The sequence below is a fragment of the Pseudonaja textilis genome, chromosome 1 (assembly GCF_049901715.1).
Source record: "Pseudonaja textilis isolate UNSWEBS1 chromosome 1, rPseTex1.2, whole genome shotgun sequence".
Classification (NCBI taxonomy): Eukaryota; Metazoa; Chordata; class Lepidosauria; order Squamata; family Elapidae; genus Pseudonaja; species Pseudonaja textilis.
This window is the reverse complement of record NC_141990.1, coordinates 323,996,768-324,024,593: the sequence shown is the minus strand read 5'-3', so window position 1 is coordinate 324,024,593 and position 27,826 is coordinate 323,996,768. Positions and strand designations below refer to the sequence as shown.

General features: G+C 43.8%; 1 protein-coding gene and 2 long non-coding RNA genes across 3 annotated transcripts in view; 1 reads left to right on the top strand and 2 right to left on the bottom strand.

Annotated features, from left to right (window-relative positions):
- LOC148128384 (uncharacterized) overlaps positions 1 to 27,826 on the bottom strand; it is a 604,018-nt gene that overhangs the window by 182,001 nt on the left and 394,191 nt on the right. The window lies entirely within an intron of this gene.
- EFNA2 (ephrin A2) overlaps positions 1 to 27,826 on the bottom strand; it is a 272,818-nt gene that overhangs the window by 154,465 nt on the left and 90,527 nt on the right. The gene's annotated exons all lie outside the window — the stretch shown is intronic.
- LOC148128386 (uncharacterized) lies at positions 24,888 to 27,558 on the top strand. Its single transcript, XR_015741309.1, has 3 exons — positions 24,888 to 25,025; positions 27,161 to 27,228; positions 27,263 to 27,558. It is a non-coding gene; the product is annotated as an uncharacterized LOC148128386 (long non-coding RNA).

Below are 27,826 nucleotides of genomic sequence, written 5' to 3'. Positions count from 1 at the left end.
TTTGGGGGGGGAGGGGGAGAGAGATGACAAAATGTGCACCATGATGCAACTTTTGCCCATTTTTACCTGCGTTGCGACGTCGTACACATATGCATGCTCGTGTCACAAAGCTGCAATGCCCATTTTATTAAGTTTGTTAATGCCTCGGCACAAAATAGCTATGATGCTGTTCTGTTCTGTTTTACTCTGTTATATTCTGTTCTATATTCTGTTTTGTTTTGTCCTGTTCTATATTGTTTTCTCCCGTTTTGTTTTGTCCTGTCCTGTCCTATATTCTGTTCTGTTGTTTTACTCTTTTCTAATCAGTTCTGTTCTGTCATATCCTATTCTGTTTAGTTTTGTTCTGTCCTACTCTACATTCTGTCCTGTCCTATTTTGTTTTGTCCTGTCCTATTCTGTTTTGTCCTGTCCTGTCCTGTCCTATTCTGTTTTGTTCTGTCCTGTTCTATTCTATATTGTTTTGTTCTGTTTTGTTTTGTCCTGTCCTAAATTCTGTTCTGTCTTACTCTGTTCTATTCTGTTCCATCATGTCCTATTCTGTTTTGTTCTGTCCTATTCGATATTCTGTTTTGTTCTGTTTTACTTTGTTCAGTCCTGTCCTATTCTATATTCTGTTCTATTCTATACCCTGTTTTGTTCTATTCTGTTCTCTCCTGTCCTGTTCTGTCCTATTCTAATTTTACATTCTTTTCTATTCTGTTCTGTTGTTTGATTCTATTGATTCTATACTATTCTATATTCTGTTCTATCTGTATCCTATTCTATTCTATCCAATTCTTTGCATTGTTACCCGTTCAGTTAGGATTGCATCAAGGATCTCAGGTGGAGAATTGCAAATGAAAATATTGAGAGACCAGCAAACTGCAGAATCCACTGCAGAAATTAACTTTTTTGACGTTTTCCTAGTTCACTTGGAATTAGACACCCTGAATTCAGGGCTATTTTAAAGTAGACTGGAACCAATGAAGGGAGCCAGAGTGAATATCTTATCTCCCATCTTCTGTGGAAGCACTGAAATCAACTGTTGTGTATCCCAGCCAACAGAGAAGTCCTTGTTTACGAGCTTTCTGGAATTACTTCAATTGACCAGAGTGAAAAGCCGGATGCTGGACACTTTCTGGCTTAATTAAAAAAAGATACTTCTGATCTGCTTACGGTCACAAAGCCGTTAGTGAACGGGTGGCATCAGGCTTCATGCCATACCAGGAGATAAAACTCAGTTTGCCAGATGCTTAAGGTTATATTCAGGAGTAGCTTACAGCTTGGAGATGGCACAGAAAGATAAGCTGCACACAAGACAGAAGTCAAGCTTATTCATATACTAGCTCGACACCCGTGCTTTGCATACGAAACTATGTGGTCAGGCTTAGTTTTGGGGGAAGAAGGGGGGGGGTGGAATTCTGCCTCTGCCTACCAGCATCCATCAGTGTTCAACTGGCTAGCGTCCTGTCAGTGTGTGAGAGAGTTGAGGGCTGCTTGGAAACTGAAACAGTATTTGCTGTGTGAGCAAGAAGACAGCAAGGAGCCTAGGTGTGGCTTAACTCAACTGTTCTGTACTAAAGCTGCTTGGTGCTGGGAAACTAAAACAGAAACTCCTCTGCTTGTGTTTTGCATTTGGAACAGATTCCTTTTCAGGTGGGGAGGGGGAGTAGAACTCCTTAGCATCAGAGCGTGTTAATAATAATATAGGAAATACTAATGTTCTGATGGTCATTTAGAAAAATCCTTTCTTAGTGAGTACCTAGAAGCCAAGAGGAACATACGTACCAAATTTTCAAGTTGGTAGGCTTTATAAGGATAAGTAGGCCTTGACTCACAACAGTCGTTTAATGACCATTCAAAGTAACAACGGCACTGAAAAAAAAATGGCCTTTTTCAGACTTACAACTGTTGCAGCATCCCCTGGGTCACGTGATCAAAATTCGGCCACTTGGCAACTGACTCAGATTTATGACATTTGCAATGTCCCAATGTCATGTGATCCCCCTTTGCGACCTTCTGACAAACAAAGCCAATGGGGAAACCATCTTTGTCAACAGCCTATTCAACCTAGAACGTTCTTCAACTCCACGAATTACAGGTAATCTTCCATTTATGACCACAGCCAAGCCTGGAATTTCAGCTGTAAGTTGTTGCAGTTGTAATTCAAGGCACCAAGTGACTGGACTCAATTTTACAACCATTTTTTAAACCAGTCACAAAGTGGAACACTGTGCTCATTAAGCAAATCTCATCATTGTTAAGCAAACCGCTTGGTTATTAAACAAATCCAGCATATCCAACAAATCCAGTTGATGGTTTTTGTTATTTTTTGCCAGAAAGCTGCAAAAAGAAAAGTCACAAATCTCAGACATGTAACTGCAGGATGATGCAATCAGTCATAAATGCCAGCTGGCTGTCAAATACCTGAAGTGTGATCATGCGACGGTGGGAGGGGGAGGGGAGGATGCAGCGGTCATAATTTTGAGGATAGGTCATAAGTAGCTTTTTTGAAGTCTGTCATTGTGAATGTTCCAACACTGGAAGCTTTTCAGAAGAGATTGGATAACCATTTGTCTGAAGTGGTGTAGGGTTTCCTGCCTAGGCAGGGGGTTGGACTAGAAGACCTCCAAGGTTCCTTCCAACTCTGTTATTCTATTATATTCTATAACTGTGAATAGATGTTAAATGATTGTTGTCAGTCAAGGACTACCTGTAACTAAGGTTGTTGCAGCCTTAAACCCAAAGGTGCTTTTTCCAAAGGCCGCTGGACTTTCTTTGTTTTTTCCTGAAGACGTTTCTCTTCTCATCCAAGAAGCATCTTTTAGTTCTGAAGATCTGAAGAAGCTTCTTGGATGAGAAGCGAACCATCTTCAAGAAAAAAACAAAAAAGTCCAGTTGCCTTTTGAAAAAGCACCTCTTGGGACAACTGTGACCTGGATGACTGAGAAGATCCATAAATGTTTTGCGGGCTTAAATTTTCATCCCTTTACACAGAACAACTTGTGCGATCCGTGTGCACACTGGAACAAATTGGAGGCGGAAAGTCCTGTTTATTCCCAAATCATCTGGCTTTGTATGAATTCCAGTTGTGATTATGGACAAGGTGTCACTTTCCTTGAAAACAGCAGATCTGCAATTAGGAGTCCTCGTTGACCCACAACTACTGTTAGGTGGACAGGTGGGTGCTGGGATTGGGGACGCTTTTGTGACAGATCACAAGGAGGTTGCGAAAGCAGCTACAATTCGCCTCACTGCCACAGCGTTACAACCATGTCATACCAAGGCTCTGGTAGCTTCCCAATGTCCAAGTGTTGACTTCTACCTAGAAATGCCTTGATGATCTGGCTTCCAAGTATCTCAGATACTTGACGACGGCCTCCATCAAACAGGACCAACCCATCCCTTAATGCTGAATATGTCCCCTTGATATGTGAGGTTGAGGTGACTAGAAATCAAGGTCAATTTGTACAGGTGGTCTTCAATTGACAACCTCAATTGAGCCCAACATTTCCCCATTTTATGACCTTGCCACAGTTGTTAAGTGAGTCACTGCAGTTGTTAAGTTAGTAACACGGTTGTTAAATGAATTCAGCTTCGCCATTGACTTGGCTTGTCAGAAGATCACAAAAGATCATATGAACCATCATAAATATTTACTTGTGTTTCCATGAAAAAAAGACCGGGCCTTACGTTAATTTTTGTGCCATAAGACACATTAGGTCTTATTTTCGGGGAACTACAGTACTAAAATTTGTCCATCTGGCCGACAATCTTAACTGGGGCTTATTTTAGGGTACGGCTTATATTACGAGCATCCTGAAAAATCCTGCTAGGGCTTATTTTCCAGTTGGGTCTTATTTTCAGGTAAACACACTAATGACAGTTGCTGTGTTACAGGGGTCAGGTGATTCCCTTTTGTGGCCTTCTGACAAGCAAAATCAATGGGGGAAGCCAGATTCACTTAACAACAGGCCTTGCTAAGTTACCAAGCTGCACCAAGATTCACTTAACAACGGTGGCGAGAGAGGCCATAAAATGGGGCAAAACTCACCTAACCACTGTCTCTCTTAGCAAAACAAAAATCCTCGCTTCAATTGTGGTCGTAAGTCGAGGACTACCAGGCCGGTGGTCCTGAACTGCACCCAAGTAAATACGCACAAAGCTTTTGTACTTGTCTTGCCTTTTCCTTCAGCGCAAACAAGCCTTCAGTTTCCCCTCTTTGACCACGGTTAATGACTTGGTTAATTGATCTCCAACAAGGTTCTGCTCCTGTTTCCTAGCTGATCGATGTCAGAAATCTTTCAAGGGCTGAGGGACGGTCCCTCTCGCTGCCCCCGATAAGCCTCCCTCCCCCCCAAATCTAATTCTTCACTCAACCTCGACCCTCCTCTCTTTGTCCCCAAATTGAAAAGGACCATTGATTGGGGGCGAAGGAAGGAAAGAAGGCCGCAGATCAATACAACAGGAAAACAATTAAACTCAGGCCTATGATTCCTGAAATAAGTTTAAGGGATCGCGCTGAAAAGCAACAGAGCGAGGAAGTCCCTCTCTCTCTCTCACACACACACACACCACACACACACACTCTCCGACAAGTGACAGTAAGTGACAAAAAAAGAGGAGGGGATAGATTTTGAGTGGGACAGCTGGGGATATGTGTGTGTGTGTGTGTGTTGGAGGATATACAAAGGTTGCCTATGCATTTGCAGCACAGTGGCTTTATTGCATCATTTCGAAGAAAATTCAAAAGATTTTCACACAAAGATGTCCCTGTGGACTACAGGTAGTGCTTGACTTAACCACAGTTCGTTCAGTGAACGTTTGAAGTTCAAGTGGCACCAAAGAAAGTGACCCTTTTTCACACTTACAACCGCTGCAGCATCCCCGTGGTCACGGGATCAAAATTCAGATGCTTGGCAATTGATTCATATTTATGACGACTGCTGCACCCTGAGGTCATGGGATCCGCTTTTCCTTATTTCCCACAAGGAACGACCATGGAGGAGCCAGATTCACTTAACAACCGTGTCACTGACTTAGCAACGACAGCTGGGAGAGGAGGGGAGGGGAGGAAGGGGAGGGGAATTGAGGGAAGGGGACAGGTGGGGATGGAAGAGGAGAGGAGAGAAAAGAGAAAGAAAAACCCAGAAAGGCAGGAAAAAGGCGCTGAAGCCAAAATCAGGAATTTCAGCCAACATGGAATATTTGCATGACCTCCTCCTGGGAAAACTGCTTGGCTGATGTAGCCGGCACCATTCTGCACATTTAAAACTGTTCTGCCCCCTTTCTTGGCATGTGCCAGAGGAGGAGGGAAAGGCGCTGACAAGCCCATTTGTTATCCCATTAATTAATGAGCTTTATAAGGCCCGAGACAAAGAAAGGCAGGGCGAGGGGACAGGGAGAAACCCAGCCTTGGCATAAATTTGGCCAACCAGGACCGGGAAATGCAAAGCTGCGGTAGTAGTAGCCGAGAAGGGAGGAACTATTTATCTTTAAACATTTTTATTTTGCACCCTCCTCCTCTCCACACCGGGCTCGGTTTCTCTGCCAGCCAGAGCACGGGGCACAGCCTGATGAAGCCAACAGCCAAGTGTTTCTTTCTTCTTCTCTACTCCTGTGGCCTCCTCACCCTTTTATCAAGCTAAATCTGATCGATAAAGGAGGATATTTGTACCTCAGGGTTGACATGAGGGGGTCCTTGGTGCTCTCTGAGCTTGGTGGCTTTCTTGCTGACGTTTCATGACCCAGCTACGTAACATCACCAGTGCTAGTCAGGACTATTCAGGACTGGCGCTGATGGTGTCACCTAGTTCGGGCCACGAAACGTCCGCAAGAAAACGACGACGTTCAGATATCTATGGAGATTTTCAGTCATCCAGGGTCATGGCTGTCCCAAAGGTTCTTTTTCAAGAGGATTTTCTGGTTTTTCTTTGAAGACCTTTCACTTCTCATCCAAGAAGCTTCTTCAGCTCCGACTCCTTTCATGCCCCACCATCTAGTCAGAGCTGAAGAAGCTTCTTGGATGAGAAGTGAAAGGTCTTCAAAGAAAAACCAGAAAATCCTCTTGAAAAAGGATCTTTGGGACAAGCAAGCTCAGGGGCACAAAGGACTAAAAATCGGACCGAACTTGGCAAAAGTTCTCAAAGGTTTTTACGTCTCTAGGCTTCATCTTCGCAAGCCAACCTGGAACCTGCCTCTTTTTCCTCACATCTTCTAGAAGGTTCCGTCTCACCGCTGACCGAAGAGCCGATCAGATTTTTGACCTTTTTGACAAGAAATGGGCCTTGTCCTCTGACTCCCTCAGCCAGCAATCTCCTCCAAGTCTTTAACTTCCACCTTATTTGAAAAACACACCAATCATGGGCAGAGATTTCTCTTCCTGGGCACAAGGCCCTGAGCTTTGTCAAGACGAAGATCGCAGGTGAAGAAGCGGTGGCAAAGATGGGGAACCAGAGGGCCCTTGTGAGGACAGATCGGAGGAAGGAGCCACATCAGACGAGTTGCAAGTATCATTCTAAAATTCAACTCTTACCCATAACATACAGTATTCGGGTATCTACAGCTACGATTCCATGGTTCATTGCAGTAAATCAAATGCTTTTCAACCCTGGCAACTTTAAGATGGTGGATCTCAACTCCTAGAATTCCACAGCCATCATTGCTGGCTGGGGAATTCTGAGGATTGAAATCTACACTTCTTAAAAAGTGGCTAAAAGTCCTACATCAATCTATCCACTCTATCCATCATTATCAAGCGCACTACCCCAAAAACCTGATGCATTTTAATATAGGTAGTCCTCGATTTACGACCGCAGTTGAGCCCAAATTTTCCATGGCTAAGCCAGACGGTTGTTACGTGAGTTTTGCCTCATTTTACAGACCAGAAAGGTCATAAATTCAACAATTGGTCATAAAGTTACATTGAAAAACATTCTTGTAACTACAAATGATTGCAAAATGAGACAGATGCTAAACGAGGACTACCTGCAATGCTGAGATTTTAGAGTATCTGTGGAAAAAGCAGGGAGGGAAATTCAAGAGTACATGGATAAGAAGGAAGAAAATACAGAGGCAGGTTTGATCTTTAAAAAGAAAGAAAAACAGAATCCCATGAGCAAAACAACACAATTGTTGCCTCAAAGCTTCAAAACAGAATGTAATCTAGTAAAACACACACACACACACACACACACACACACACACAGAGTGGTGGGGGGAATATCCTCTTGAAAGAAAACAAGAGCTGGAAAGGGTCAATTAGACCAGTGTTTGTCAACCTCAGCAACTTGAAGATACATGGACTCCAACTCCCAGAATTCCCCAGCCAGCAATTCTGGGAGTTAAAGTTCATGTATCTTAAACCATGCTGTCTGGGGAATTCTGGGAGTTGAAGTCCACGCGTCTTCAAGTTGCTGAGGTGGACAAACACTGAATTAGAAAATGAAGTTGTGCTTGATGAGGAATTTTCCACCGATGGCTCTCCAGCCTCTCTCTGAATATACCCAGGAAAAAGACACTCAACAGCTTTCTGTATCTAGGCAGTCCTTGACTTACAACCACAACTTGGACCAGACAGATAACAGATAACAGGTAATCAGAGTTGGAGGGGACCTTGTAGGTCATCTAGTCCAACCCCCGCACCGCCCAAGCAGGAGAACCTACACCATTTCTGACAAATGGCAGTCTAATCTCTTCTTGAAAGCTTCCAGTGATGAAGCTCCCACAACTTCCGAGGGCAACTTCTGTTCTATTGGTTGATTGTTCTGTCAGAAAGTTTCTCCTTATTTCCAGATTGAATCTCTCCTTGTTCAGTTTCCATCCATTGTTCCTTGTCCGGCCTCTGGGTGCTTTAGAAAATAGCTTGACTCCCCTTCCTCTCTGTGGCAGCCCCTCAAATATTGGAAGATTGCTCTCCTCTCTCCCCTGGTCCTTCTCTTCACCAGACTAGTGAAGAGACTAAGAGACAAATGACTAAACGCTCTGTTGCTAAGCGAGACAGTTCTTGAGTGAGTCACACCTGGCTCTATGACCTATTTTGTCCCAAGTGTTGAGTGAATCAGTGCCGTTGTTAAGGGAGTCACACAACTGTGAAGCGGGGAAGTTTGTAAATAATGTTCACTCCAGAACGCTGCAACCTTCACAAATCCACGTCTGTTGCCAAGGGCCCGAATTATGATCATCTGACCCTGGGGAAGGTGTGAAGGTCATAAACACGAGGACCCATGATAAGTCACTTTTTTCATGTTGTAACTTTGAACGGGCCCTAAACGAATGTTTGTAAGTTGAGGATTAGCTGTAATCAGCTCAACGAATTTATCACTGATGCAGGTCCACCCTATAGACGTTTCAAGGTCAGAAGGAAACTTTCTAAACGAAGAGAAATTTCAACTGGCAAAGGGAAAGAACTGTGGAGATTCTCAGTCATCCAGATCGTGGTTGTCCCAAAGGTGCTTTTTTTTCACTGGTTTTTCTTTGAAGACATTTCGCTTCTCATCCAAGGAGCTTCTTCAGCTCTGACAGGATACTGGTGGAATGGAAGGATCCTGACAGAGCTGAAGAAGCTTCTTGGAGGAGAAGGGAAACGTCTTCAAAGTAAAACAAGAAAGTCCAGTTGCCTCCTGGAAAAAAAACCAAAAAAACCATCTTTGGGACAAAGGGAAGAAAATTTCCGCAATCCTATTTCCAAGAGCACAGAAGAGCAACGAAGATGATTAGGGGAGCTGGAGGCTAAAACATACAAAAAAAAAAAAACAGTTGCAGGAATTAGGTATGTCTACTCTAATGAAAAGAAGGACCAGGGATGACACGATAGCAGTGTCACAATATTTGAATGGTTGCCCCAAAGAAGAGGGAGTCAAGCTATTTTCCAAAGCATCTGAAAAGGAGCAACGGATGGAAACTAATCAAGGAGAGAAGCAACCTAGAACTAAGGAGAGATTTCCTGACAGTGAGAACAATTAACCAGTGGAACAATTTGCCTCCAGAAGTTGCGGCTGTTCCAACACTGGAGGTTTTTTAAGAAGAGATTGGACATCCATTTGTCTGAAATTGTATAGGGTCTCCTGCTTGAGCAAGGGGTTGGACTAGAAGACCTCCAAGGACCCTTCCAATTCTGATGAGGTTCTCAGTTCTGTGTTCCAATCTGCCCTTTTCCCAACACATCACCTTTCATTCTTCATCCCAAAGACCCAGGCAGGATAGGAATCAAATAATTTGTCTCAGTTTTACCCTAATGGGGAAGGGGCTTCAACTGTCTTTCTCTTCAACCCCTCACCTCTCGGACATAAACTGTTTCAATTCCTTCCCTCAAAACGACATTGTAGAGCCCTGCACACCAGGAACAACTAGACACAAGGGCAGTTTTTTCCCCAAACGCCATCACTCTGCTAAACAAATAATTCCCTCAACACTGACTGTCCAACTATTTACAAAGTCTGCACTACGATTACTGTTAAGATTATCATCACTCCTTATGACCCATCCCCTCCCACTTGTGATTGTAGGACTGTAACTTTGTCGCTTGTATCCTTATGATTTATATTGACTGTTTCCTAGTATGATTTGATTGCTTATTGTACCCTATGACTATGATTAAGTGTTGTACCTGATGATTCTTGACTCTTGACAAATGTATCTTCTCTTTTTATGTACCCTGAGAGCATTTGCACCAAGACAAATTCCTTGTGTGTCGAATCACACTTGGCCAATAAAGAATTTTATTCTCTATTTTATTATATTCTCTTCCAACCTCCTTTGCTTTGGGATTTCTGGAACATCATTCCAAGAGAGTCATGAACATGATATTCACTGATTGTTTAGCCTTCCCTAAGTGTTCCAGGCCTCCAGGAACGGGGTGACTCTCCCAAAAACCACCCCCAAGCCTCCCCACACCACAACACACACCCCCTGGCCTCCCTTCCCGGATTCCCCACGGAATATCACCGGCAAGGTTGATCTTCCAAGTTTGCTAACTTGCAAGCAAAGGGAGGCGGGTGGGGAGGGCTTTAATTTGGCTATTTAAAAAATTATTTAGGGTTTGAGAAAGGAAAAGGTGGAGCGGGGTGTGTGTGGGGGAAGCTAAACTGAGCTTTCAAAAGCCTGCAGGTTCCCAACGGACGCAGCTTTTTCTCTGGCTTCAAAAGCTCTTCCTCTTCCTTTCTTCCTCCCGTTTGCTCCCGACAAAGTACCCGAGCACTTTCATCTCGGTGGAAAGACCTTTTTAATTGGTTCCAGGCAGAAGGTTAAAATGGGCCTTCCTCTCCCTCCACCCCACCACCAAAAAAACACTCCTCCCCGCCCCCCCCCTTCGCACACTTTTCTTCAAGCAAAATAGGGGAGTTTAAACGGGAGAGAAAGAGAGAAAGAGAACAGCACCGCTCTGAAGCAGCTGCCAATCGCAGACAGCCCGAAGGATACATGCCAACTAGCGAGAAGAGGGAATTTGCAGAAAAACTATACGGCTTTTTTCTTTTTTTTCTTTTTTTTGCAATAATTTAGCAGTCAAATTATCCATCGCTGTGGCGCTCCACCATTCCACTACACAAGTATGGGATTCATTATCTGCCAGTTTAAATAAATAGATGGGTGGATGTAAAAAAAAAAAAGAGAGAGAGAGAGAGAGGGGGGATTTTTGGGTTGGGAGAGGGGAGCCTGTTGAGCTGACATTATTTGACACTGCATTCAGTGTCACTCTATGACAGGGGTCCCTAAACTTAAACAAACGCCGTGAAAAAGACTAGAAAATTATTTCCAGTCACTTGAGTGCTTAGACTTAACGGTTGAATTCTGGGAGTTGAAGTCCACAAGTCTTAAAGTTGCCAAGTTTGGAGACCTCTACTCTATGAACTGTACTTCATAGTCCCGCAGTGATGTCATCGCACGACCAAAGCTGATTGGCTGCCGACTGAAGCCACTCCCTTCCTCCTATCAATTTGCAGTTCTCCCTTCCTGGTTGGATGATGTCATCTTGCCTCGAGTGATGTCACCCGCTCAGCCAACTCTGGACAGACTGACTTATGTTTGTTGTGACATCTCTGATGATGGGTTGATGGGCAAGCGGAGGAGCCATTAAAGGAGGGAAAGTGACAAAAACAGTGCTGGGAAAGTAGAAAGCTCGAGAAAGAAAGAGGAAAATAATCCTGCTTTCATGGTACTTAAGCACAGGCAGTCCTCAACTTACAACAGTTCATTTAGTGATAGCAGTCTTCCAATACCTAAGAGGCTGCCCCAAAGAAGAGAAGGGGTCAAGCTATTCTCCAGAGCACCTGAGGGCAGGACAAGAAGCAATGGATGGAAACGAATCAAGGAGAGAAGCAACCTAGAACTAAGGAGAAATTTCCTGACAGAGTGAACAGAATAATAGATAATTATTTAACCAGTGGATAATAACCAGTGGAACGACTGGCCTCCAGAAGTTATAGATACTCCAACAATGAAGGTTTTAAGAAGAGAACTATTTGACTCAGATGTTGTGGGCTTTCCTGCTTGAGCAGAGTTGAACTAGAAGACGCTCAAGGTTCCTTCCAACTTTGTTACTCTGTTCTATATTTTATGCAAGTGAGTCTTGGTTTCATGGAGAGAACCTACATCAGTAGCAGCAATAACACTTAGACCTATATACCATTTCACAGGGCCTTTACAGCCCCCTCTAAGCAGTTTACAGAGTCAGCATATTGGCCCCCACAATCTGGGTCCACATAATTGCTTGTTAGTGCCACCAAAATGCCCAGCCCTTCTTCCGCAATATTTCAGAAACAACCCCTTTCAATTCCACCGTCAAAGAATCCCAACACCATAGGAAACAATTAGAGATCATCTATCAGCCCAACGGTGAAGTGCCACCAATATGCTGTATACCTCAAGCGGTCCTTTATCATTCCAGTCCAAGCCAGAAATCTTGGAGGCTATCAGGATCGGGATGGGGCAAAATAAAGTCAGATTAAATCCCTCCAATGTTGAAGTGCCAGAACAATCAGTGAACGTTCAGGAATATCCGTTTCAATCGCCACTCAGAGCAGAGTCATGTTCTGCCTGAAGGAGTTTAGTATCTTGGGAATCCTCAAAGCGGCTGCTTGAATAGAGGAAGGTCATGGCCAGGGGCCATTTGCCCAGTTTTTAGCTGATGTGCCACTTGCAGCCCCATCTAGACTTGGCAACAGCTAACTCAAGAATTGCTTAAGATCAGTGGCCATAACAATCCTTAAATAAATAAATAAACTCAGGCCGATCACTACCCTTGGCTAGGTTCCTGCAATGCAGACTCTGGAAATGATTTAGGATTGGTCTAGAGCAGGGGTGTCAAACTCAAGGCCCGTGGGCCAGAGGTGGTATTCAGTTCGGGAGAATCGGTAGCGGAAATTCTGAGTAGTTCAGAGAACCGGCAAATCCCACCTCTGACTGGCTCCGTCCGCCCCCATCTATTCTCTGCCTCCCATTGAGTCCCAAATGATTGGCTGGGTCTTCTTTTGTTGCCCTGCACAGGAGAATAGAGCTGGAAAGCAGGTTAGTGGGGTGGGAAGGGAAGGGGGATTTTGCAGTATCCTTCCCCTGCCACGCCCACTAAGCCATGCCACGCCTACCAAGCCATGCCCACAGAACCGGTAGTAAGTAATTTTTGAATCCCACCACTGCCATGGGCTGGATCTGGCCCATGGGGTGCTTAGATCTAGCACGCAGGGCTGCCCTGGAAACAGTGAAGGACAGGCCCGCCATGCCTCTGTCAGCAAAAATGGGCTCTCAAAAATGGGCTCTCAAACTCCGTTTTTGTCTGCGACAGACTTCTGCAACCCTCTGCCAATGAAAACGGAGTTTGGGAGCCTGTTTTTGCTGGCAGAGCATTTGCGCCACCACAAGCGAGTGACATTGAGCTGGCCACTCTGACCCCGGCCACGCCCACCCCGGCCCCCTGAGGTCAAACACAACCCTGATGTGGCCCTCAATGAAATAGAGTTTGACACCCCTGGGCTAGAGCAGTCTTTCTCAACCTTGGCGACGTGTGGACTTCAAGTCCCAGAATTCCCCAGCCAGCCGTGGGAATTCTAGGAGTTGAAATCTACTCATCTTAAAGTGACTGAGGTTGAGAAACATTGCTCCGGGGTATAATGGCACGGGCAATCCTAGACTTAACGTCACGATGGAACCCAACATTTTCTTTGCTAAGCAAGACAGTTGTTAAGTGAGTTTTGCCTCATTTTACAACCTTCCTGGATGTAGTGAGTCACTGCAGTTATTAAGTTAGTAACACAGTTTTTAAGTGAATCTGGCTTCCCCATTGACTTTGTCAGAAGAACGCAAAAGGGGATCACGTGACCCCGGGACACTGCAACCATCATAAATATGAGTCAGTTGCTAAGCATTTGAATTTTGATCACGTGACCCTAGGGATGCCGCAAGGGTCGTAAGTGTGAACAACAGAGATAAGTCACTTTTTTCAATGCCGTTGTAACTTTGAATGGTCACTAAATGAAGTAAGTCAAGGATTGCCTGTGGGCCTCCTCTGTGGTGGCCCCCAGATTTTGGAAAGCCCCACCCTCATAGCACCCAAGATTGCTGGAGACAGTTTGATTTCACTGAACTATCCATCAGAATTAAGTGTTATTTTGGTGAAAGTTGATTGATTTTTGACCAACGTATAGCTCTTAACATAACCAAAGTTGAGACCAGAATTTCCATGTTGTTAAATGAAACACTGCAATTATTAAATGAATCACGCAGTTGTTAAATGAATCCTATTTCCCTCATTGACAATGTAGATACAGTATAATTTGCGAAGTGTCAACGTTTTTGATCATGTGACTGTGGGGGTGATTGTGGTTGTAAGTGCAAGGATTGATTGTAAGTCACAGTTTTCAGTGGTATTGTAACTTTGAACAGTCACTAAATAAATGGTTATAAGCCGAAGACTACCAGTATTATTACTTTTCTACTTTTCTAAAGAAAAGTAATTCTGTTATTGTGCTGTAACCCACTCAGAGTCTTTGGGTAGGGATAGGAGGCTGTAATAACCAAAATAAATTGATAACTGATATTATTTGCAAAGGTATATATGTACACACAGAACCTAATAAGAAAAAATAGGTTTCTGTGCTTGATTGGAATTTTTCATTGTCTCGAAAAGCTATCTCATAGGAAATCATGGTGCATAATATTGTTTTTAAGATTAGAAATGGTTGCTTCTTGATTTCCTGAGTGACTCTGATTATAGTCACAGTCAGCCCAAATTTATCAATCTACATATACAGACAAAAATTGGAAAAACACGGAAACTATTAAGCAGACTTCCTAAATTCTATCTATCTCAGTGTTTCTCAAGTTTAACAACTTTTTTAGCAGCATACCGGCTGGAGAATTCTGGAAGCCAAACTCCACATGTCTTAAAGTTACCAAGCTTAAAAATCAATCAATCATCACTCATGATACATTATAAATTCAACCCTATTCTGCTTTTTTTTTTTCCACCTCCAATTTTGAAAAAAGCATGGCACATGTGTGTAGCTATTCTACCTAGGACAGACTGCACAACCAAAGAAACAGAGAAAGAAATAATCGTCCTAACTGAAGATAAACCACAGGATCTCCAGCCCTAAGAACAAAAAACATGTTTTAAATTTTCTCAGAAGAAGAAAAAAAACATGTCAACATGAGTTGCTACACACAGAAAAAGGCCCTAGCTCCGTGATGGCGAACCTGTAGCATGCGTGCCACAAGTGGCACGCAGAGCCATTTCTGCGGGCACGCGAGCCCCCATCGAACTTACCTGTACTACACATGCGCATGTCTCCCAGCTGATTTTCAGCTTGTTTGAGGCCGTTTTGCCCTCCGGGAGGCTCAAAGGAAGCCTCTGCAGCCTCGGGAGGTTGAAAAACAGGTCTTCCGGAAATACCGGAAGTACCTGTTTCAGCCTCTGGAGCCCGGGGGGAGGCCGTTTTCGCCCTCCTGGGGGCTTGAGGGAAGCCTCTGCAGCCTTTGGAGGCCGAAAAACAGGCCCTTTTCGGCACTTCCGGTACCAGAGGGGGTGGGGCGCATTGCATTGTGGGTGCTGGCCCGCACACTTTTGGCACACCACAACAAAAAGGTTCACCATCACTGCCCCTAGCTTGAATCAGATTCTGTCTAGCTCCTCATCTTTTAAGAATATTTCAAGATGACCTGCTGAAATTTTCAATTTCACCATATACATGTTGTGCATTGACAATAAACGTTTGATTTGAGGCTCTCTCTCTCTCTCTTCCTTTCTCTCTCCTCTCCTTCTCTCTCTCTCTTCCTCTCTTCCTCTTTCTTCTTCTTGTTGTTAAGTGAACCTGGCTGCCCCATTAACTTTGCTTGTCAGAAGTTCGCAAAAGGGGATCGCTGCATAGGTTGTGAACTGTGAAAAAGGGTCAAAAGTCACTTTTTTCAGTGCCGTTGTAACTTCAAATGGTCACTAAGTGAACTGTTGTAAGTTGAGGACTACCTGTACCAGAGGTATTCAATGGAAGTAGCATTCACTTCATGACCGCCACAAAAAAGATTGTAAAATCAGGCACGGTCATATGATAGGCCTGCTTAATGACTGCCATCACTTACAAACATTAACTCCAGGCTCAATTCTAGTCATAAGTTGAGAACTACCTTTACATCCGTCATGACGACCCAGTGCAAATCACACTCATCGTATTATTTGTGGAATAATGCCATGTGTGCAACATGCATTAACAGAGGGTTACAATCAAGATCAAGTGAGGTACTAATACCACCCTACAAAGCCTTAGTAAGACCACACCTAGAGTACTACATCCAGTTTTGGTCACCACATTATAAAAAAGATGTTGAGACTCTAGAAAAAGTGCAGAGAAGAGCAACCAGGATGATTAGGGGACTGGAGGCTAAAACATATGAAGAACGGTTGCAGGAACTGGACCAGCGGAGACATGATAGCAGTCTTCCAATATTTGAGGGGCTGCCACAGAGAGGAGCAAGGGCTCAAGCTATTTTCTAAAGCACCTGAAGTCCAGACAAGGAATAATGGATGGAAACTGAACAAGGAGAGATTCAACCTGGAAATAAGGAGAAACTTTCTGACAGTGAGAACAATCAACCCATGGAACAGAAGTTGCCCTCGGAAGTTGTGGGAGCTTCATCACTGGAAGCTTTCAAGAAGAGATTGGACTGCCATTGGTCAGAAATGGTGTACAGTCTCCTGCTTGGGCAGGGGTTGGACTAGATGACCTACAACGTCCCTTCCAACTCTGATTATCTGTTATCTATTATGATCACCTGGCCCCAGAAACAGCTGTACCAGGCTGTTTGGGCAAAGACTGTTGGATCAAGTTGGTGCCAGAATGTGAACAATCGAAGTCCCCCCTCATCCACCTGTTTTTAATATTTTGAAGATGATTTTCATTACTTTAAGAAGAAGAAGAAATATGAAAGGAACACTTACATGCAAATTGAATGCTGAGGAGCCTCTAGCAACATCTTCATTTACAGAAATGCCCTTGAGTTCCACAAAGGCCCCACAGTCATTTTATTGTATTTTTAGAAAATAAAATAACTACAGCCTAGGGCTTTGTCTAGAAATGTACCAAGCAGACTTTGGGGAAGGTATGGGGGAGGGAATGAAGACAAAGAAAGACCATGAGGGGGTGTTATTGCCTAGTTTGTAAAGCTCCCCATAGCAGCCATTTTGTGCACGTGCCCGCGGCTCTGGCTCCAAACTCCCAATTTTGCTCACCAGCCAAAAATTATGTCTTCTCTTTGAAGTGTATTCTCTGATATAAAACAGGACAGTTTTTTGGACAAAGGAATTTCTAGCCATCCTAACAGTTTATGTTATGAAAAATGTAAAAAGATGGTTTATTAACAAAAAAATCCACTGGAGTGTTTTTCTCCCTTGCGTCTAAAAATATTTGATTTATTCAAATGCTTGATCGTTCATTCAAATGCTGAACATATCTGACCATCTGGAAAGCTGGAGGCAACTTACAACATTTGACAGTTTTATGTTTACCTTAGAGGTAATGTCTATGGAGAGTCTCAGTCATCCAGATCATAGCTGTCCCAAAGGTCTTTTTTCAAGAGGCAACTTCCTGTTTTTTTCTTGAAGACGTTTCACTTCTTATCCAAGAAGCTTCTTCAGCTCTGACTGGATGATGGAGAATGAAAGGATTTATACTCCTTGCGGAGAGCTGGTCATTTGCATTCTCTTTAGAGAGTCATTGGGGCTACTTGGAGGTGTCTCAGGGTCAACCTCCAGGTGACCTCAATGACTGTCTCCAAGGAATATAAATCCTTTCATTCCCCACCATCCAGCCATTAATTTCTAAATTAAAGGCATTCCTGATTTAAGTTTGGGTGTTTTTTTTTCCAGCTAGTTTCCAAAGGGAGAGTTTTGACAAGGCATTTGAATAAATAAATACTTTCTAAGCTGCATAGGCCTCATTTCATGGGACAGGCAAATGATGACAACCAACTAGGAATCTGGCAAAATTTCCAAAACTCCAGGGTTATTTTTGGAAATTGCTGTTTATTCTGAGAGAGTGAAATTGGAACCGCTTGCTAAAGAAGAACCTTCCTAAGGAGGAATTGGGTTGCAATTTAAACAGCAAACAAAGCCCCTGTGGCTGTGGGAAGACTAGAACCCAGATTCCACTCTCCTAACTCCAAACTCTTCCCCACTACAGCTGATTGGCTTTTGGACTGAGAGGGAGGGGCTGGCCCAAAGTTAGTCAATAAGCTTCAATGGCTGAGGAGGATTAGAACTTGGGTCTTCCCTCTCCTAGTTCAGTATTTCGCCTGATGCACATGATTGGCTCTTGGACTGAGAGAGAGGGACTGGTCTAAAGTCAGCCAATGAGCCTTTGTGGATAAAGGGGAGGATTAAAACCTGGGTCTTCCCAATTATGGTCCAGCCCCTTCTCTACTAAACCTGATTGGTTCTTAGGCTGAGGGGCTGGCCCAAAGTCAGCCAATAAGCTTCTGTGTCTCAGGGGGTGTCTAGAACCTGGGTCAGCCTACTCCTAGCCATGCCTTTCCCCACCACTCCTGATTGGCTCTTGGGCTGAGAGGGAGGAGCTGGCCCAAAGCCAGCCAATGAGCTTCTGGGGTTAAGGTAAGACTAGAACTCAGGTCTCCTCACTCCTACTCACATACTTTCCTCATTGAATAACACTGTGGAAGGGAACCTCTGTGTGTACCAATATACCAATTTTTCCTTCTTTGCCGGCTGAAAAAGATCAAGAAAATGCATCATGGGTGTCCCTTGACCTCTAGAGCAAATATTCAGGACCACAGTTTGGGGTCATTCTGTCACCCCAAGAAAGAAATGAAGAGAACACGCTGATGTAGAGAGGGCAAATTGCAGTGGGAGCAAATTGCCTCTGACAATTTGAACTGGTCTTTAAGGTGGGGGAAATATGGAAGATATGGACTTTGTTAGGAATGTTATTAAATGGGTAAATCGATTTATAGCTCACAAAAGGCACCGGTAATTGTGAATGGGGAATTAACCAAGCCCTGTGAGATAGAGGAAGGAACCAAACAAAATTCCCTTTCTCAATGTTGCTATTTGTTTTAACTTAAGAAATATTGAACAGAGACATAAAACGAGAGGAGAAAATTGCTGTAGTGAAGATTAAAAGAGAAACATATAAGTTATGGGCCTTTGCTGAGAACCTGATGAGAATTTTAGAAAGATCCTCTGGAAGGAATAAAATGTTAAGGGAGAAAAACTCAAAGATCTGGGGGATGTCCACTGGTTTTACATTTAATCAACACAAGACAAAGGATTCACAACAAATATGAATATGGAAGAACAAATGAAATTGATAGGGTGAAAAACTGGTTTTAAGACTGAGAAAAAAGTCAAATACTGTGATGAACGCAAATGGTATGTTATTCCAGAATAATTATGTTTAAGACTTGGAATGAAATCAAGGAGGTTAGCCTTCGACTTATAACAATTCGTTTAGTGGCCGTTCAGATTTACAACAGTCCTGGAAATTGTGACTTATGACCATTTTTCACCCTTAACGGCCGTTGCAGCAATCCCAAGGTCATGTGATTAAAATTCAGCTCCTTGGCAACTGACTCATCTTTATGACGGTTGCAGTGTTCCGGGGTCATGCGACCTTCTGACAAGCAAAGTCAATGGGGAAACCAGATTCACTTTATAACCGTGGTACTAACTTAACACCTGCAGTGATTCACTTAACAATGGGGCAAAGCTCGCTTAACAACAGCCTGACTTCGCATCAGAAATTTTTCTGTTTTTCTGGTGGTTTTCCTGTGTTGTGCAAACCTTAATCTGAGTCCCATATCCTAAGAATGCAAAGTTAGCTTATTACATCAAAGCAACGAAGAGCTTTCGGGCTTGATTGGAGACGGGAGCCCAGTAAGTCCTGCTCAGGCCCTTAAAACAATCATCCTTCCCCCCAACACACAAACACACGCAGAAACACACACTTGTAACCTAAGTTCCAATTGAAGCCAGATGCTCCCATCAGCAAAACAGCTTTTCTATGCTGTCCCCGCTCCTCCAGCTATGGTACTCCAGGACTGTCTTCAAAACCGCAACATACCACGTGGCCCCCTCACCCCAAAACCCGACTTTGATCAAAATCAGGTGAAGTCATCTGCTCTGGAACTGCGAGCAGATTTTGGACAAAGAGAAAGAGACAAAAAAGCAGAACCACCCAGGAGAATAATTTTTAAAATGGCGGGAGAGGGTGAGCTAGGAGAAACCAAAACATGATGCAACCTATATATTTAGGCCAGGGATGGGCAATTATAGCAAAACTTTAGGACTTGTAGACTTTAACTCCCAGAATTCTAGGAGTTGAAGTCCAAGAGGCGTAAAGTTGCCCATCCCTGCATTAGGCCAGCTTTCTCTAACTTGATGGCATCAGTTGGTTTCAGCATTCAGATCCGCCGTGGAGCTGCAGATCCGAAATATCTGCAAAACATCAATTTGGTGGGGTTCAAATTTTTTTACTACTGGTTCTGTTGGGCGTGGCAGGGGAAGGTTGCTGCAAAATCCACATTCCCTCCCCATCCCACTAACCTGCTTTCCAGCTCCGTTCTCCTGTGCAGGGCAACCAAAGAAGACCTAGCCCATCAGGTGGGACTCGGGAGGCAAAGGTGGGATTTGCCGGTTCTCCAAACTACTCAAAATTTCTGCTACCGGTTCTCCAAAACTGCTCCAGAACCTGCTGAATACCATCTATTACAATCTCTCCTTGTTCAGTTTCCATCCATTATTCCTTGTCTGGCCTTCGGGTGCCTTGGAAATTAGATTGACCCCTTCCTCTCTGTGGCAGCCCCTGAAATATTGGAAGACTGCTGTCATTCCTCCCCTGGTCCTTCTCTTCACCAGACTCACCAGGCCCAGTTCCTGCAACCGTTCATCGTGGTTCTCCTTGCCCCTGTCTCCCAAAGTCATGAAGAGTTATGTGGATTAACCCAAATTCTATATTATATCATCTCTGGGGATATAATATTCTCTATATTATATCATTGGCTGGGGATTAAAAAAAAATGTCTCTAGTTATATCTCTAGGACCTGCTTAATAGGGTTACAATATGGCATCATCCAGTGTGTGTGTGTGTGTGTGTGTGTGTGCACGCGTGTGCGTTTGTCCATGCATGTTTGTGTGCCAAGGAGAATGGCTGCAGCAGTATAATAAAAATTAGTAATTTATATGATTTCTATAGCCGCCCATTTCATATATACAACAATTGAATCCAACATTTCTGTTGTTAAGTGAGACATTTGTTAAGTGACTCTTGACCCATTTTACGACCTTCCTTGACCCAGTTGATAAGTGAATCATCGCAGTTGATCAGTTAATAACACGGCTTTTAAATGAATCTGGTTTCCCCGTTCACTGGTCAGAAGGTCACAAAAGGGGATCACATGACCTTGGAACGCAGCAGCGGTCATAAGTATGAGTCAGTCGCCAAGCATCTAAATTTTGACCACAGGATCATGGGGATGCTACAAAGTTCATGTGAATAATAATCATAACTTACTTTTTTCAGTGCCGCTGTAACTTTGAACTAAGTAAATCGAGGACTATCTTTATGTGACTCTGTACCTGCATGCAATGTCAACACATATACAAAAACAGAGCTTTGATTGTGCTTGCCTGTTTTCACACATATAGTCCTGCCCGCTGTAGAGCACACTGCCATTACAATATTTACCATATATGTAGTACGAGGGAGCTCTTGAAGGCTCATGAAATAGATATCCCATCAAAATCCTGCTTTGGGCAAACCACGATGCAAATGTATTTCTATTTTTACTACATAGTTAAGCTGCCCATAGTTGCTTTGGACAGCAAGGCGGGTAGCATATTTTATTTATTGGTTATTTATTTGCCACTCTGAGACTACTCTAGGAGGCTTACAATAAGAAAAAGAAAGAACAGGAAAGGAGTGCAAATAGAAGAGAAGTAAAATGATGGAACAATAAAGTAAAATAAGCAATGACAAAGGAACACAAGATGAATGATACATCAGTATGATAACCGAAAAGATGGAAAGGTGGAAAGCAGAGAGCAGAAGTAAAGGGATGGTGGACTTTGCCAGCAATCTAAGAGAGAGAAAGACACAGAGAGAGAGAGAGAATGAAAAAGAAAGAAAGAAAGAAAGAAAGAAAGAAAGAAAGAAAGAAAGAAAGAAAGAAAGAAAGAAAGAAAGAAAGAAAGAAAGAACAGAGACTATAACTGCTAACATCTGTCGCTCTCACCTTGGGCACCTTTAGCTGTGGGGTTTGAGGTATTATTATCAAAGTAAAATATTATTAAAAAATAATTTACCATTTACTATTGCAGGCCCATATCATTCAGCTACCGGATCAAACTGGCAAGATTTGCCCAAACAGGATTTTACTGCCAGGCAAATTTTATTTTGTTTACGATGTTCTGTTTTTAATTTTGAATTCTTGTTTTCCAAATTCCATTTTAAATACAAAGAAGCCTCATTTTTAACCGGTTGATTGCAGCAGCGGGTATTATTTGGTTATTCATTTGTTATTAACCACACTTGAAGGTACTGTACTTTCTTCTGGCAATTTGCAACATTTGCCGAACCCAACTTGGTGCCAATTCCTGCGTTCGCATCATTGCACCATTTTTAATTGATTGCATCAATGCCCAGATCGCCAGACTCTGGGAATGATGTAAATGACATGTCATTTTAATCATGACACAAATGAAGCAAACTGCAGAAACGGATCTGCCTCACGTGAAGCCGTAGCATTGAAACCTACAACACTGGGGGTGTCAAAGTACAGAGTTTTAATTGTGTAACAAGAATCCAGCTGTGGTTTTTAATCCAGAGAAGGGAGAGGGGCCTCCTTCAAACTAGTGTTGTCCTAAGCGCCAATATTCATTAGTTATTTTATTTATTTTATTTTAGATTTTTTTAATCCCACTTTTAAATATTTTTTATAAAGAACTCAGTGGCAGACATGCCTAATATTCCTTTCTCCTCCTGTTTTCCCCACAACAACCACCCTGTGAGGTGGGTTTGGGCTGAGAGAGAAGGGACTGACCCAAAGCCTTCAGTTTTCATGGCTAAGGCGGGATTAGAGCTCACCGTCTCCTGGTGATTGGCCCAAATCACCCAGCCGGTTTTCATGTCTAAGGTTGGACTAGAACTCAGTTACCTGGTGATTGGCCCAAATCACCCAGCCAGCTTTCATGCCTAGGTGGGGCTAGGACTCAGCTTCCTGTTTTTATAGCCATTCATTCGTTCAATTTAACAGCCACCCAATTCTGGAGGACTCACAAATCCTTAAAACAGCCACGGATGTATGCTTGCCTGTAGAGTATATCCAAAGGCCACTGTCCCTGTGTACAGATGCAATGGAAGAGGCATGACTGTGGCACATGGTAAATTAGTAATAAATAACAGAATAACAGAGTTGGAAGGGACCTTAGAGGTCGTCTAGTCCAACCATTGCTCAAGAAGGAAACCCTATCCCATTTCAGACAAATGGCTGTCCAGTTTCTTCTTAAAATCCTCCAGAGTTAGAGCAACTGCAACTTCTGGAGGCAAGTTGTTCCACTGATTAATTTCTCCTTAGTTCTAGGTTACTTCTCTCCTTGACTAGTTCCCATCCATTGCTTCTTATTCTGCCTTCAGGTGCTTTGGAAAATAGGTTAACCGCCTCTTCTTTGTGGTAACCCTTCAAAATAATGGCTATACACTGCTATCACGTCACCCCTAGTTCTTCTTTTCATTAAACTAGACACACCCAATTCCTGCAATTGTTCTTCATATGTTTTAATCTCCAGCACCCTAATCATGATTGTTGCTCTTTTCTGCACTCTTTCCAGAGTCTCTACAACTTCTTTATAATATGGTGACCAAAACTGGATGCAGTATTCTAAGTGTGGTCTTAGTAAGGCTTCATAAAGTAATACTAGTACTTCAAATGATCTTGATTCTGTCCCTCTGTTAATGCAACCACACTACTCTGTAGGCAATGGTACTTCCAATTATTATTACCTTTATTGTCAGAGTACATGTGTACAATGAGATTGTACTTCCAATGAATTTACACATCCATACACATTAAAGATAGCAGCTATTTATGAGTTCTCACTTGTTACTTTCCCATTTGGAAAAAAAATATGTATTTTTTGCGCAAGTAGAAAATTCAGGACATTTCAGAGAGCTGAGGATTTCCCTTAGGAATGGTAAATTGTTGTTGTTTCATTGTGTGTAATTACAGTACCAGATTTATTTGCATCTCATTTTGGAAAATAGCCCTTAAAGGATAGGATTAAAATAAAGTATCTATGTCAAGCAAGGGATGGTCCCAGTGCAACAAACACACAACCTGTTTCGCTGTTCTGAAAAATCCTCCAATTAGCCAATGCCCTATTTCCACGAAGGGAAGAGAGTTCGATTGCACAAATCTCTTTTTTTGCCATCACCGAGCGTCTTTACAATTTCTCTCCCTTTCAGCTGTGTCTTTTCCCCACCTTCAAAAGTGGGATGAGTAACACTGACCTGTTACAGAAGGGCTGAAAGAATTATTCCCACTGTGTGAATTTTGTGCACACTCATGAGAGAAGGAATATGTTATTTTCCGTTAGATTTTTATTTGGCTCACTGTTGTACAAGCAAGAGAGTGATGACTACAATGATTACACATCGGATTCGGCAGCCTTTTGTTGGCACTGAGATATCACAGGCCCTTTTTACATGTCTACGCTTGGAAAAAGCAACTTCTAAAATTGTCACCTCTTTGAAGATCTAGAAGTCCTCCTGAATTGAAACTCTGCAGGTGGTTTAAATACCATCTCCTCTTCCTCCTTTTCTTGTTCCTCCTTTCTTCTCCTCCTCCTTCTCCTTCCTCTGTTTCTGTTGCTTCCTCATCCCCTTCTCCTTTCTTCCTCTTTTCCTTTTCCCTCATCCTTTCTTCTTCTTCCTCCTCCCTCCTCCTTCTCCTCTTCCCCCTTCTCCCTCCTTTCATCTTCTCCTTCCTCCCTTTTCTTCTTCCCCACCCCTCTTCCTCCTCCTCCATTTTTCTTCTTCTTCTTCCTCCCCCTCTTCTCCTCTTCTCTTTCCCCCTCTCTTCCAGAACATTTCCGATGATTGTTCCCCATCACACATAAGCAAACACATACACACATTGCACCGCTCAACACCAAAGGCTTTGTTTCCCACCCTGCCAACAAGTAGATGCCACCTTGAGAAATGCAGCTAAAATCACCTAGGCCCAGATTTCGCAGCCCAAACCCCCAACCTCTTTGCAAATCATCAAAACTCGCTTGGATGCTGCAACAATGATCCGCTATTCTCCAAACCGCGTTTCTTCCCAGACCCCAGCAAAGCCCTTTTGGGTGCAGAGGCAACAATCCCCCCACACCCATGGGGGGGTGGGGGTGGAAGGGGAACAGGAGAAGCAACTGTGAAAAGTTAACCTCTGCCTGTTCCGATCCTCCTTTCTAACTTTCTGAGGAGGAGGAAGAGAAGAACGGGCGGGGAACTGGTGGGCTCCAAGACGATGGGGTGGAAAAGACAGCCCAGGGGCGAATCGGACCTGACAGGTATTTAACTTGGGCTATTTATTGCAATTATTTGGAACGCCCTGAGAGGATTAAAAAAAGGGAGAGTATGCAGTGAAATTATTCACCCTGCCAACTTTCGCTGCCGTCTCCTGCAAAGCCCAAAGTAGCTCCGCCCGGCCGAGTAGGCCGGGTGTAAGCGAGGCGTCTCCTTCTCCCGATGAGCAGGGCCTCTCCGTTCACAGATGAGCAACCAGCTGTGACTTCTGAACTTCCCTCCCGCCCTGCCCAAATCCCCGTTTCCATCAAAGGGAGCTTATCCCTTTCAAGCTAATGGCGCCCCCCCCCCCCCCCACTCACTCCCTCTCCAGCCTCCATCCGAGATGCCAAGGGAGCCAAATTCCATTGTCCCGGCATAAAAGCCGGGAGGCAGCGGAGCGAGACAGGGACGGGAGACGGTGACCCATCTCGCTTTTCCAGCTTGGAAGCTTTAGCCCCTGAAAAGGGCCCCGGTTCTCTTTTCCTGTGGCTTTCATTAAGAAAACCAGGAAGTATCGGTTAACGTTGGAAGGGTGCCAAGATGCCCTACAAAGGTTTTGGGGAGCACGGGGGGGAGGGGGGAATGACAGGGGACGGTACTTCAGCACGGAGGGTCTGCGGACGGGCAGGCGGGCCAGGCCTCTTTTTGTGCGCTCCGAACGATTCCACCTTAACTTAAAAGCTAAAAAGAGAAAAAGAGAGGGAGAGAGAGAAAGAAAGAAAGAGGCCCAACCGGCCCAAACAGAGCATTTAAACATCTCCCACTTCATTAATTTGTGGAATTTCAATGTGATTAATTCAGTCTGGAATTGACCCTTCGCTTCGCCACAACAACAGGCCGGGGCTGGAAAGAAGTCATTTGTTTTCTGCCCCAAATTGCCAGGGGAGCAGAAATGGTGGGGAGGGGAGGAAGGGGGGGGGTCTTAATCACATCCACAGAACGCCCCCTTGGAAGACTTCCCTTTTTTTAGCCAAAGCTTCTCCGGCTTTTTTTGGCTGAAATATAGGCAACAGGGCCGACCAGAATGGAATAGCAGCTGGACCGGCCTTTACACACTCTCTCTCTCTCTCTCACACACACATACACACACCCCTCTTCATCTCTGCCCCACAAAGATTTAATGACAAATGCAATTAAATTATTTTTTTTATAAAAGGCAAGGCTGAGGCCTACCCTAGGCCTCGTATTTGACAGGGTTTGATCAATCATAGACAAGGAGGAGACGATCAATTGACAATATTTGACCCTCCGCATCGATTTGCGTCTCGGCTCTGCTAATTAACAATTTTCGGGGCTTTGCATCGTGCGACCGAAGGCTGCAGCCGAGCCGACAGCTGCAGTTCAACGAGCAGAGGCACTCTGCACATCCTCAGAGGGATAAATGAGGGGAATATATGCCTGCTCTGCACAGATGATTGATATCCGGCACGGAGAAACAAATTCGGTCATTCATCTTCTGGCTAATCCTCAACAATTTTGCTTCGCGTAAAAATCCAGGAAAACCACGGTTCCTCTTGCTACGCTACGCTAAGCTGCCACCCTTATCAACTAACATCTGAGGTGTGTTCAAATTGCATTTCCCAGAATCCCCTACACCGATACACAATTTGGGAGTTGTAGCCTGAATAAGGAATGACAAGAGTTGGAAGGGACCTTGGAGGTCTTCTAGTCCAACCCCTTGCTCAGGCAGGAAACCCTATACCGTTTCAGACAAATGGTTATCCAGTCTCTTCTTAAAAATTTCCAGTGGTGAAGCATTCACAAACTTCTGGAATCAAGTTGTTCCACTGATTAATTGCTGTAATTGTCAGGAAATTTCTTAGTTCTAGGTTGCTTCTCTCCTTGATTACTTTCCATACATTGCTTCTCATCTTGCCTTCAGGTGCTTTATGGCAGCTTTGCTATCATGTCACCCCTAATCCTTCTTTTCATTAACTAAATATACCCAATTCCTACAACCATTCTTTATATGTTTTAGCCTCCGGTCCCCTACATACATCCAGAAGACTGAGATTAAGGAAGGTAGAGTTAGAACTAGTCTTCAATTTATGACCGCAACTGAGATTAGAATTTACATCTCTAAGCAATATAGTTGTTAAGTGTGTCGCACCCAATTTTACGATCCTTTTTGTTGCAGTTGTTAAGTGCATCCAGATTCGGCCATCGACTTCTGATTTACAAATGGAAACCATAGGATCCTGGAACGTTGCAACTGTCAAAAATGCGCGCTGGTTGCCAGCGCACGAATGTTGATCACATGACCAGAGGGACACTGCAACAGTCTTAAATGTGAGGACTGATTGTAAGTCGAGGACTACCTGTAATTCCTCCTTTTTGCAACTCCATTCCTGTTCCTACAAACAAGAAGGGGATTTTTTAGAAGTTGTCGCAGGACTGAATTTGCAGAAGCCCATTGCAGCACAAAAGCGATGTTTAATTTGGCTGATTAATCTAGGACCTCATTTAGTGTGTTTTCTGAACTCAGTCAATCCCCTGAATCGTAAACTATTCAAAGGGGCATCAAATGCCATGTCATTAAAAGAGTCCAACAATTAAAACAAACCGAGCTTAGCATGTTGTGTGAACTCAGCCAGAGAGAGGGAGGGAGGGAGGGGGACAGAGAGAGGAAGATAGACAGAGAGGGAGAGAGGGAGGGGGAGAGAGATGGAGGGAGGGAGGGAGACAGAAGAGAGGAAGATAGAGAGGGAGAGAGGGAGGGGAGAGAGACAGAGAGGGAGGGAGGGAGAGAGAGAGAGAGAGGAAGATAGAGAGGGAGAAAGGGAGGGGGAGAGAGACAGAGGGA